The sequence below is a fragment of the Schistocerca cancellata genome, chromosome 2 (genome assembly GCF_023864275.1).
Source record: "Schistocerca cancellata isolate TAMUIC-IGC-003103 chromosome 2, iqSchCanc2.1, whole genome shotgun sequence".
NCBI lineage: Eukaryota > Metazoa > Arthropoda > Insecta > Orthoptera > Acrididae > Schistocerca > Schistocerca cancellata.
This window is the reverse complement of record NC_064627.1, coordinates 672090842-672102791: the sequence shown is the minus strand read 5'-3', so window position 1 is coordinate 672102791 and position 11950 is coordinate 672090842. Positions and strand designations below refer to the sequence as shown.

Below are 11950 nucleotides of genomic sequence, written 5' to 3'. Positions count from 1 at the left end.
ATTGTCTTCATGTTGTGAAAACCGATCTTGTTTTTCCCCATTCCACGCTAGAGACAATATGTATTATAACTACAGCTCACGCTATACATTCCATTTTAGCTGTGACGAAATACACTACATTCCGTGTAACGTTTTCGTATAAGCTGAATGCTTGCTTTAGTAATACTGCAAGTACAGCGAAGAATAATGGGAAGATGGCAAAGCAGTTGAGAATAAAATCTGTAATTCATAAAACCTATACATATAAGTCGGCAAAAGATGGAGTACGTCGCACAACCGATAGAACCCCTATTTCTTTTCAAGGTGAATGGGCAGTTTAATGTCACGTGCCTTACTTGCATAGCTAAACAATTTCGTTTTGCTTCTACTTCAATTTACAGTAAAACGTTTTAGTTACCCTAGTAGGACGCTTGACTGAAGTCCTGAAAGAATAGAATGCAGTAAATGGTGCTCTTAGTAATTTCACATAAGATAGGAAAAATCCTTTTTGGAACAACGCAAGAGGATAATCCCGGTCTTGTCTTCCCCATGCTATGTAAGAGGCAATATACGAGTTGAGTGTGCGTGCTTACTTTAGGAACACTGGAACTCTTGGGTTATTATCGTTGAAGAGTAGGTCGTACTCTTTGTGGGATTCAAATTTTGTCATGTTTTGTTGAATAGCTTTGATAACAAGGCGTTCAAAAAAGTTAATTTCTGTTACACCCACTACACGATAACCATCTTTGTGACACTGTCTAAAATGATGTTGGGTAGAGGTACAGACAGAAGCTGGAAGAAGACTTAAGAACAGATCAAAATGGACTTCCTCAAAGGCATGTTACTTAAAATGTCGTCCGATGAGGAACGATATCAAGAGACCTGTCCGTAAGGTGTATAAAAATGGCGCGGTTTCAAAACATATTTACTGCAGTCAAAACATTCTCTTCGCAGTGTTCAAAATATCTCCAAGGCAGTTTAGTAAGGACCATGTCACACTGGCGTCTCGTGAAATTATACGTCAGAACACACAATCCTTCCTGGAAAGAGCGAAAGACGTAATTATGAAAACAAAACATGAACGTAGGAAAAAAATGGTTCAAATGGCTCTAAGCACTATGGGACTTAACATCTGAGGTTATCAGTCCCCTAGACTTAGAACTACTTAAATCTAACTAACCTAAGGACATCACACACATCCATGCCCGAGGCAGGATTCGAACCTGCGACCGTAACAGCAGCGCGGTTCCGGACTTAAGCGCCTAAAACTGCTCGGCCGGAAAACGTAGGAAAGAAAAGGGCAGTGAGCAAAGACGGAACGAATAATGAAGGTGAGGAACCTAGCAGTGCATCTGTCTAGTACTAGAGAAATATTTTTTTCAGCTATTTTCACGAAATAAAGGCCATCACATTTTTACTGCGTAGTTACCAAGACCAAATACAGTATCCGAGTTGCGGGGAGGGGGGCTCATATTACTTTCTCGGTGAACAGCGAAATAGATTTTGAGACTTCCCAAAACCGCTTCTGTGTGCTTGCTACTAATCAGTGTCCATTAAAAGCTCCGCCTTTCTTCAAACTGATACTGAAATGATGTTCGTACCGGAACAGGATCGAGTTCGGCTGATGTAGACTATTTTATTTCGGATGAAAGGGAGTTGCGGCAACTAGTTCCCCCCCCCCCTCCCCCCCCCCCCGCCTTCCCTCCCCTGCTGGGTACGGCCATGATAGTTACTGACATTTACTTCCAATTTTTCTGTATCCGCTTAAATTTCAGTATTAAAATCATTGAAAAGAGGAATACAGATGAGAAATTAAAAAATGACTACAAATACACCATTTTCGGTTCAGTTGGCCGGACGTATTTCGCCGATTAATAGGATAACGAACTTATTCCTTTAAAAATGCTAAAATATAGTACGACTAAGAATGCCTGATGTCTTCGATTTAAACACAATCCTGTAATTTTAGCGGCTGTACTTGTGTACGCACAGTGGAAAGAAACTTCAAAAAATGTTCAAATGTGTGTGAAATCTTATGGGACTTAACTGCTAAAGTCATCAGTTCCTAAGCTTACACACTACTTAACCTAAATTATCCTATGGACAAACACACACACCCATGCCCGAGGGAGGACTCGAACCTCCGCCGGGACCAGCCGCAGAGTCCATGACTGAAGCGCCCTAAGACCGCTCGGCTAATCCCGCGCAGCAAAGAAACTTCAATCCAGAATTTGCATAAATCGTGCATCTCACAATTAAATCAGCTTCAAAATAGTAGTCTTCACAGTTTAAGGGCAAAAAGAAAATAATTTGGTAAATTTAGTGGCTTCAAGTGGCTCTTGAGCACTATGGGACTCAACATCTGAGGTCATCAGTCCCCTAGAACTTCGAACTACTTAAACATAAGTAACCTAAGGACATCACACACATCCATGCCCGAGGCTGGATTCGAAACTGCGACCGTAGCGGGTAAATTTAGTGTTTTGGGACAGTGTGTACGACCTCTCATTACCCACGATCCGTGCGACTTTTAATATTGTGTATATTCTACAGCGCGTCTGGTTAAACTTAAGTATACTCACTGCGCTGTGATACCACGAAGAAACCTTCGCTGAATGACTTTAAAGTAAGACTTGTTTCCAAACAATGGGAATAAAGGATACGCTAAGTGCACAAGGAAACAACGGGGTTGGTGAAAACGAGAAACGCTGCCCGATTTTTGACAGTGTTTGTGGCAGAGCACAGCAACAGCGCTGACACGACGTAGCAGCGAGAGAGGCTTGGCGGGTAAAAAAGGTCTCCGTGGTGTTGTTTACCCGGTCGGCGCCGGCGGCCGGGGTTTTTTCCCGACTCGGCGCCCCTGGCCGGCGGCGGCGCTGCCGGCGGCCGCGCAGCGGAAGGGGTGGGGGATGCTGGGAGCGGTGGTGGGGGTGAGGACATGCGCGTGATTCAGCCCGGCGCGGCTGCTTCAGTTGCAAACCGGCCTGCGGCTGCCACACGACAGTGCCTTAGCGAGCGAACACCAGCGCTCACCGTCTGGACTGCAGATCGATACGCAGCTCTCGCTCCCGTCTTCGACCGTCTTTCTTCACACTCTCCGAGGCTGGAGGTAAGTTTATGCCGCCGTCGCGCACAGCATATCTGCGAGCTTTTTATCAGCATTCTCTTTTATCTATACCTTGTCTTGCATTACAAGAAACTAGCTCCTTCGTTGATTATATATGTAGCTGGTAGCACCTAGCAAATAAAATAATTTAGAAAGCAAAGCGCGAAGCTTTAACAGTTGTGTAAAAATGACATGACTTTTTAGTTTATTTACGAGTATTTATTAGAAGCATCGGTGTTAATTTGTTCCCCGTAACGTGATTCCAACGAAGTACGAAAATGCAACTACATTTCGATCTGTTGTAGCACCTACTATGTGTAAACACAGCGTGGTAATTCAATTTATTTAGCGTTATAAAGCGGTATAAGAAAAAAATTGATGGCACATTGCACTTCTGCTGTAGTTCTGTTGTTAATTTTATAGTTTTTTCCGTAATTTACTGGGCGTGTGCCGTTGTTTTTTCTCTGGGTAGTAAAGGGACATCAATCTAAGCTTAAAGTAGTGATATAAAGAAAATAAATAATTCACGGCTAATTTTGTTGGTTTCGGACCGCAAGCGTTATTAATACAACGTATTAAAACGATTTTGTTTTGGTCTAGCGCATCAGGTGTTTCAGTTAAAAAGATATCGTTGAACTACCACTGTGAGTAATTAAATTTCCTTCTTTACGTTTACATCGTTAATAACTGCGCCAGATTTTTCCAAATATTTGTCTGTGTTGCAATTTCATGAGACTTTTTGCCCTGCTATATCTATTACGTATTCGTCGATCATTTCCCGAATTTATTAGCGATGCGTTTTTACTGTTGCCGATTTTGAAGCATAAAAAACGGCGAACAATCTTTTTGTGTACGCCGTAATTTCATCAGCAGCTATTTTAGTAAAACTACGTTCTTCGCATGCTAATACCTCGTTGATACACACAATCGGTTCTAAGGGTTCGCAAATAAAAACCTCTTGAAATCAGCACATTATTATTGAGACTTGTTGCTAAAAATTCATAGGCTTTGTTACAGATCCGAAAATGATTACATGATGCACCACGTTCATTATGAACTCCGTTGCCATAGCTTCCACGGGATGTCCTTCGTCAGGACTCTTGTTTTCCATACTCCGTTGTTACCTATCGCCCTTTAATATGCTGTCGTTTCGTAGAAGTGTGTTCTGCGTGAGAACATACAGTGTGCGCGCTAACATTCAAGAGAATGTCACAGACGATCAAGAGTGTAGAGTGAATCGTTGACTACATTGAGCTAACAAAGTATATAACTCCGCGGCTGTTTTAGTAGCCGCAGGATGAACGTGTAAACCCCGTATTGAACTGTAAAATAGTTGTATTTAAAGATAATTTATAAAATCTTCGATGTACTGGGATACTTCTCAGTTTGTGAAATTGGAGCGTGCTCCTAGTTTTTGTAAAAATATTTGTCAATTAAGTGCAATAACGACTTCGGTGCAACTTGTCACTGAAGTGCTGGCGTGAGGCAGCATTTAGCAGCTTGAGTGCTACTCTGTATGTTTTCATAATTTCTTACAGCAAGTGAAGATTGTAATCTCGACCCAACCGCGATCAACGTTTTGTCTGTTATTTTCCCGAGTATTTCCTCATGCCATGCCCGTTTGGCTAATGGTGTGGGACGCTTCCTCTGGCACCGGTTGCGACACGTTCAGTGTTGTTTAATCACGTCTCCGCTGGGACGTCGTCTAGAAAAACACTGGAGTGATTTCCGCTGTAAACTTCTGACGTTTCCCGTCTCGGCGCAACGGTGTTACATAATTTTTTTTTTTTTTTCCCTACAGAATACTTCTGCGGGAACTGCTGTCGTTATTGTGAGGCTGATAGTTTTAACCATGTTCTTGACAGTTCGTGCTCATAAATAGTGGCGAAAACGATCGATTTTACGCCGGAGAGAAAATTATAAAATCGGTTGCACGTGTGATTTCACATTAATCTTTTTCTCATTTCAATACGCTGGCAATAGCTGTGAAATTCTGCTATTTCTATAATTGTAGACAACTCTGATATTTAAATATCTTCGAACCGTCCAAGCTTTCCGCCGAGTAGAGTCTTCTCGGGAAGGTAATGCACAGGATATCTGGTAATTCAGCACCCGTGACCCTAACTTTCGGCTGCAGACTTTTTTCCAGGCTGTCATTGCTGACGAGGTCTTCTTAGGTTGGAATCATTTTTCTTAGGTGAAGATCACGGCTGCTTCAGGCAAGTCAGTAATCTGGACGATGACGCTGTTAAGGCGAATTCGTCACTTGGCCGTTTCATAAAGCATATAAAAATTATTTTTGTTACACCTGGTGGTTACGGCGACACTCCCATCAGGTGGAGCGTGCGTAACGAATACCCGTGTCTTGGCGGCTTGTGGGACGTCACCAATCAGATGGTAGAAGTGGAGATTACTGGTTGTAGGTTCAGGTGACTGGAGGAACAGTCGTCACAGAAGGCAAGTGATAGCTTTCTTCTGCGTGGGGAACTGAGTAGAACTCGGTGTGCGGGCCGGCGTTCTGCCCCTGGAGGTCTTTCGGCCAGCACCGGATAATCAATGTTCCAATCGAATCAGCGTATAACTCACAGGTGGCATCAAACGTAACTGTAGCGAGCATGGGCGAGCATTCTTGCCCATGTGTAGAATAATTTTGATCAAGCATTAGGACTGTACTAGCAGTTTGATGCTTGATCCAATTTTGATTAGATTTAATTTTTATTTGGTCATCTTAATTTACACAAAGAACAAAGATTATGCTATAATGTGAACACGTGATAGGATGAAATATTAATTTACACAGGCTTGATATTTTCTGGTATACAAACTAATGCTTGTACACCAATGCTTGCGAAAGCGCACTTGCCTATGCGTGGTTGTCAAGCATACAGTTCCGTCTGACCACCTTAACAGACTGAAAGGGATCTCAAAAATGGGTGACTTCTTATAGTTAAGCACTGTGCGGAGTGTTAGGTACGGTAAGAGAACATGTAAAAAGTATATAAAGGCCTATCTCAGTATAAAAAAGCCTGCGAAATCACGTCGTACTATAGCTGTTAAAATAACCAGTTACGCTCAGACAGACTCCTCCACCATAAGAACACTAACTGCCACTTATTTATGGTTGACGGTCTGTCGTAAATATTTAAACGCTGTAAATCGTCGCCTCCATAAAACGAAAAAAAAATCGATGCTAGACTTATTAGAACCATTATTTTGAAGAAAGTAATAGCTCTTTCGCAACAGTCTAGTACTGAAGCGCCAACTTGAACTATCGTCTTTCGACCTGTTCCCCCACAACTAAGGGTTGCCTAGCAAGAGTGAGGGGATAAAGAAATTCAGGGCATCTGAACAGTCGACATCAAATATTCAGTGCCGAGGACGAAAATATGTAGTATAAACAGGAAAACTCGAAAGCATCGTTTATATGCCTTCGACATGTATGTTTACAGCAATGTACAAAGGAATGAGAAAAATCCACCGTGGTTTGATAGTCATTTTAGAAAACTGCTCTGTCAACAAAGAGTATCACAGACTCAAGGAAAGTCAAAGCCAAGTTGAAAAACAAAAACTGAACGGGGTGAAAATGAGAGTAAAGAGCAGAGAGACAAGCGTTCAATGACGTTGAAAATAATTCTTTCAATCTCTCTGACAAGAAACCATAAAGTTTTGGTCTCCCGTAGGACCAGCAAGCAGTTCTAAAGCATCTAGTAGTGAAGTGACCATAGTAGCACCAAAGAAAGAGAAGACCGATATGCTGGATTCGGTCTTCCGATAGTCTTTCACCGCAGAAGATGGTAATTCGATCCCTCCTTTAAATAGTCGTACAAAAGTCGAAATAGCAGATATTGAGACAGACGATCGCGGAATAGAAAAGCGGGTACAATAGCTTAACAGCGGAAAGGCATCAGAACCAGGCGGGGTACTTGTGAGGTCCTACGAAGATTACGCTCCCCTTCTAGCAGCAGTTCACCGTAGTCCGCAGGGCACCTAGCGACTGAAAAAAAGCACAGGTCATTTACTGTTTTCAAAAGGAATGTAGGGCAGGTGCATGTAATTATAGTCTTATATCGTTAACGTCAGTCTATTTTAAAATTATGTAACTTTATGTTCAAGAGTTGTGATGTTTTCGGAGAACGAACGTTTTCTCTATAAAAATCATGGATTCCGCAAACAGAAATCCGGCTAAACTCGGTTCTCTGCTCCTTCATGACATCCATAACGCTGTAGACAACGGCGCTCAAGATGATAACGTGTTATTTAACATCAGGGAGGTATCTGACAACGTCCAGCAATACCGTTTAGCGAAAAAAATAAGACCTTCCGGAGTATCGGACCAGATTTGAGACTGGATTAAAGGGCTCCTTCCAGACAGAACTCAACACATCGCCCTTCACGGAACAAAATCGACAGATGTAAAGATAATTTCCGGAGTACCTAAGGGAGTGTGATAGGGTTGTTACTGTTTGCAATGCATACTCTAACAAAAAAAAAAACGACGCACCACGTCGGAATTATCCAAGAGGGAAGGAAATCGGTAGATGTGCTGTACATGTGCAGACGTACAAATGATCAGTTTAAGGACAAGTGGATGATTTATTAAAGAGAGCTTCACAAATTTAGCAAGTCAACAGCGCTTTGGTCCAACTCCGATCCTAACGCAAGCGACTGTTGTGTTTGGCACTGGTTGATAGTTGTTGGACGTCCTCCTGAGGGATATCGTGCCAGAATCTGTAAGAGTCCTGCCCATAACGCTCCAAACGTCTTAATTGGAGAGACACCCGTCGACCTTGATGGCCGACGTGGAGTTTGACGAGCACAAGGACAAGCAGCAAAATCTCCCGCCGTCTGCGCGCGGACACTATTTTGCTGAAATGTAAGGCCAGAAGAAAGTCGTATGTAATATGGAGATATTGGCACAAATGGAAAGAAGTACACCCGCTTGATGTCGATAAAAGATCTTTGATGAAATTTCGGTGATTCAAAGCGTACATAAGAACACAAGAAACAAGTGACAATGATGTCTGAGCTAGTGTTTCAGCTCCACATTCAAGAGGGCAGGAATGTCATCCACCATAGCGGTATGCTCACGCATCGGTATTAGGGAGCTTCCACTGCCCCGTCCCTCCTAGTATCGATGCGTGAAGATACCATCGTAGATAACATTCCTGTCCTCTTGAGTATGAAGCTGAAACACTAGGCCGGAGACCATTGCCAATACTTGCCTGGTGTCTTCTTACGTGCACTTTCCTTCGTTAAAATCTAGTATCAAATATATTTTTTCGACAGTATGCTCCTATGACCTTCTTTGTTAATATCATCTCATTTCAGTTAGTCCCCACTTCCCAAAATCAGCCTGTATATGAACCTCAACTCAGGGTGTCAAGAGCCTGTTTTCCGATTCCCGTTACACAGCTGTGACACTCAGACTGCGCTCGGATTTGGGTGCAATAACTGGCATAACACTGTAATCTACACCCGTGCTCCGCAAGCTTCCGCTCTGATTGTGGCGGAGGGTACACAGCAGCTACTCATTTTGCTGCGCAAAATGTTATGTCTACGCGAATTTATTTGTGTCTCCTAGTTCTTTTGCTTCCAGGCTCGCCTTGTAGGTCCGGAAGAAGTGTGTGAGAGAGAGACTGCGTTACGTATCTGTCTTAACAATCCTGTTGTATGGCTCGTATCACACCCGTGTCTGAGGGCTAGTTTCTGCCGGTCCACAGACCACAATGTACTACAGAGGCGCGTGGCGAGGCTCCACTGCTGTCTGCTGCATTCCGACCAAATAAGGGGGAGCGCCGTTTATAAGTCTGCTCCACGTGGGCGGCCATCTTCCACACACTGTCCACTGTAGATTATATGCTTCTAACATCTACACAAAAAGTCACTAAGTCCTGTAGATTGACGGTTTTCACAAGAATCAACGTAGTTCATTTTTCTAAGACTTTTGCAAAATGAAGTAGGTACTGCATTTTTCAACTTCTCGCGGCGTAATTAATAATCCATTAAATTTCGGGCATGCAGCCGCGCAAATAAAATTTCCTCCACTGATATTTCGGCTGCGTATCTTCCGGCCATCCTCAGAATGAGTCACAAGACTCATTCTGTGGATGGCCGGACGATACGCGGCCGAAATATGGGTGGAGGAAATTTTATTTGCGAGGCTGCATGCCTGTTTAAAAGAATTTTCAGGCAAGGCTCGATGAAAAATTTGGTTCAAAATGGTAGAAACGCACTCACTAATTGTTATAAACCGCCTCCAAAATTAGTTTTAGATTTCGAACTACGCTGTATGTCTCACGCATGGGAGAGGCGCGAATGTACAACGTAACAGGTTCTCTACCGATGAGCCCACAGATAGAAATCGTAATATACAAAATTTCTAATAAAGTAAAATTCATGACAGGCGGTAAACGTAGGCAGCGACAATGGTACTGATTTAAAGGTCTATTATTTGGCACCGAACGACGTTGTCAGTAGTGTGGAATGACACTAGTGGCAACATGGAATGTGTAGACGTGTCTACAGGGCCCGACGCACTTCAGGTACAGTCTTGCTTTCGCGTTCGCTGGTTTCGTCAACTCAAAATCAGTCACATTCAAACCAGCGTGATACTAGATAGAAAGCACACAAATTCTTAGCGTGCCTATATGCTAGCTGCGGAAAGGCACTTAACCTAGCTGGAGCCAAGGTTCCGCAGACACTCCGCACAAATGTTCAAACCCTCAACTCGTAAAAGTAAAACTAAGTTGCTCGTTGCATGCGGTGAGCCTCGTGCTGATATTTTCGCGTTGTGGCAGCGTATCCTCGATAGACTTCGTTTTAACAGGCGTCACGTCAGAACCGATAATGGAAGCTGCCGCTCCATACAGCCAATGGTACCGTCCACACGGGTGAGTTTCGTAAATATCGTTTCTCGCAGTCTGTATATTTCTCCTGGTACCAGATTGTTCAAAGACTGGTCGACGACTGGCATATTTACGGCGTTAAACGGTACACCTTCTAAGAAAAAACGACGCACCACGAATGAATTATCCGAATGGATGTTTCTGTACGTATAACTTTCGGTAATATAATGCCCGCCCGCGAACGGCGAGATATCCTATTGCCTGTCTTAGAGCTTGCCAAACATCACAATGACCAGCAAGGTCGCCGGATCTCTCACCAATGTGAACGTCTGGAGCATTATGGGCAGAACCCTCCAACAAGCTCGGGAGTTTGACGATTTAACGCACCAGACGGACAGAATTTGGCACGATATCCCTCAGGTGGACATAGTGACTCTTCATCAAACAACGCCAAACCGAAAACCTGTTGACCAGAGGCGGACCAACGCGTTATTGATTTGATGAGTTGTGAAACTCTCTCTTGAATAAAAGATCCAATTTTCTGAACTTGTAATTATTTGTTTATACACGCACATTATACATACCGGTTTGCTGGGCTCCCGAAAGATCACACGTCTATGTAATGTCAGACCAGTTTCAACACGAGATAGTGGTACAGATGTATTTAAACTGCTTGCAACTAATATTTCCGAAGGCAGCTAATTCAGGGAGCTTATATAATAAAATGTTTGTCGCTGCGTTGTAAGATTTCCTTCATAATCCTGTGTCACTGTCACACTTTCTCGACGGGCTCTGTCGTCAAGGATCCTAATCGCTTTATATTTGTGACATTTCTTCTCTAGTCATAAAGCACTACACCATTTTTGCATTTAGAAATAATTGCTTCGTGTTTTGGTTTCACAGGAACGTTGGGAAAGTCACATTGGCATGCGCTTCCAGTAATCAACTATCCCGTTGACAAAAACAAAACTGTAAATGAACCATTACAAAAACTGTACATGAAACTGTACAAAACTGTAAATTACAAAACTGTAAATGAACCATTTAGAAGTTAACCAGGGTCTGAATGTTGCTCTTGTATGACCATCAACGATAACATTTCCGAATTTGTCGGAGCTGTATTTCCTTGCATTAGCGAAAGGTCTAGGAAAACAATTACATGCTCTTCAATTATTTAAAGATTTGAATGCAACCTTCTTTTCTTACGTGGTTTTGTAACGAAGTTTGCAGATGTCAGGGCTTGTCTTTCCCTGAACAGACAGTAGTCTACCCATCTCGGAACTAAAGTCTTCTAACTACGTTTCGTGGCCAGTTATACGAATCCAGAAGTATTTCATGGACACGGACAGTTACGGACTCCGTTCATTACACATGCGGCAGTTTCTGTGTAAAAGATGTGTGACTGCTGCTCATTGCGTGCGGCGACGAAAAAGGAAAGTTGGAGGGAGGAGGCATAACGTTATCAGCGTGGTGACTAATGTCGCCGGAATTCGTCCTGTGCTTCTTTCCCGTTCCTCACTTCCCTACAGCGGCCATTTTTACTGATGCAATTGTGCACGTTACGTCGCACCGTTCCTCAACTTCCGGTGACGATTACGTGCTGGCATGGCGTCCCCACACTTCGCCTTTCTAGCGTACAGCAGAATTTGATCCATTTATAAAGAGATTGATGCCTGCCAGCTCATCGAAATAGGAAAGCGTTTAGCCGATATGTGTTCAGTCATTCTCGTTTTCTGGGGAGGATTATTATTGTTATAGTCCATCGTTGGCGCGTTTCGAAACGCGTTACAGGGAAGGCGGGGCAAAGGTGCGCACAGGACAAAGATTGGAATCCAGAGTTTTTCCTACTTGTGAATGTAGTGCGGTAGCCCTGCTTCTTCAGTGGGGAGCTTTTATGGTAGAGGATTAATGCGTGTTATTGGTTTGCGCTTCGAAGCTTGAGACATGAGGAGCTTTCGATCTAATTATTTACCTTGTAAATAATGGCTGTCTGCTATAACAAAATGCCAAAGAAATACCA

General features: G+C 43.1%; 1 protein-coding gene across 1 annotated transcript in view; it reads left to right on the top strand.

Moving 5' to 3' along the window:
• The first annotated feature begins 2986 nt into the window (after positions 1 to 2986).
• LOC126147730 (protein hunchback) overlaps positions 2987 to 11950 on the top strand; it is a 41736-nt gene continuing 32772 nt past the window's right edge. Inside the window, exon 1 of the mRNA XM_049915713.1 lies at positions 2987 to 3088. The gene's annotated coding sequence lies outside the window, so the exon portion shown is untranslated. The remainder of the gene's footprint in view (positions 3089 to 11950) is intronic.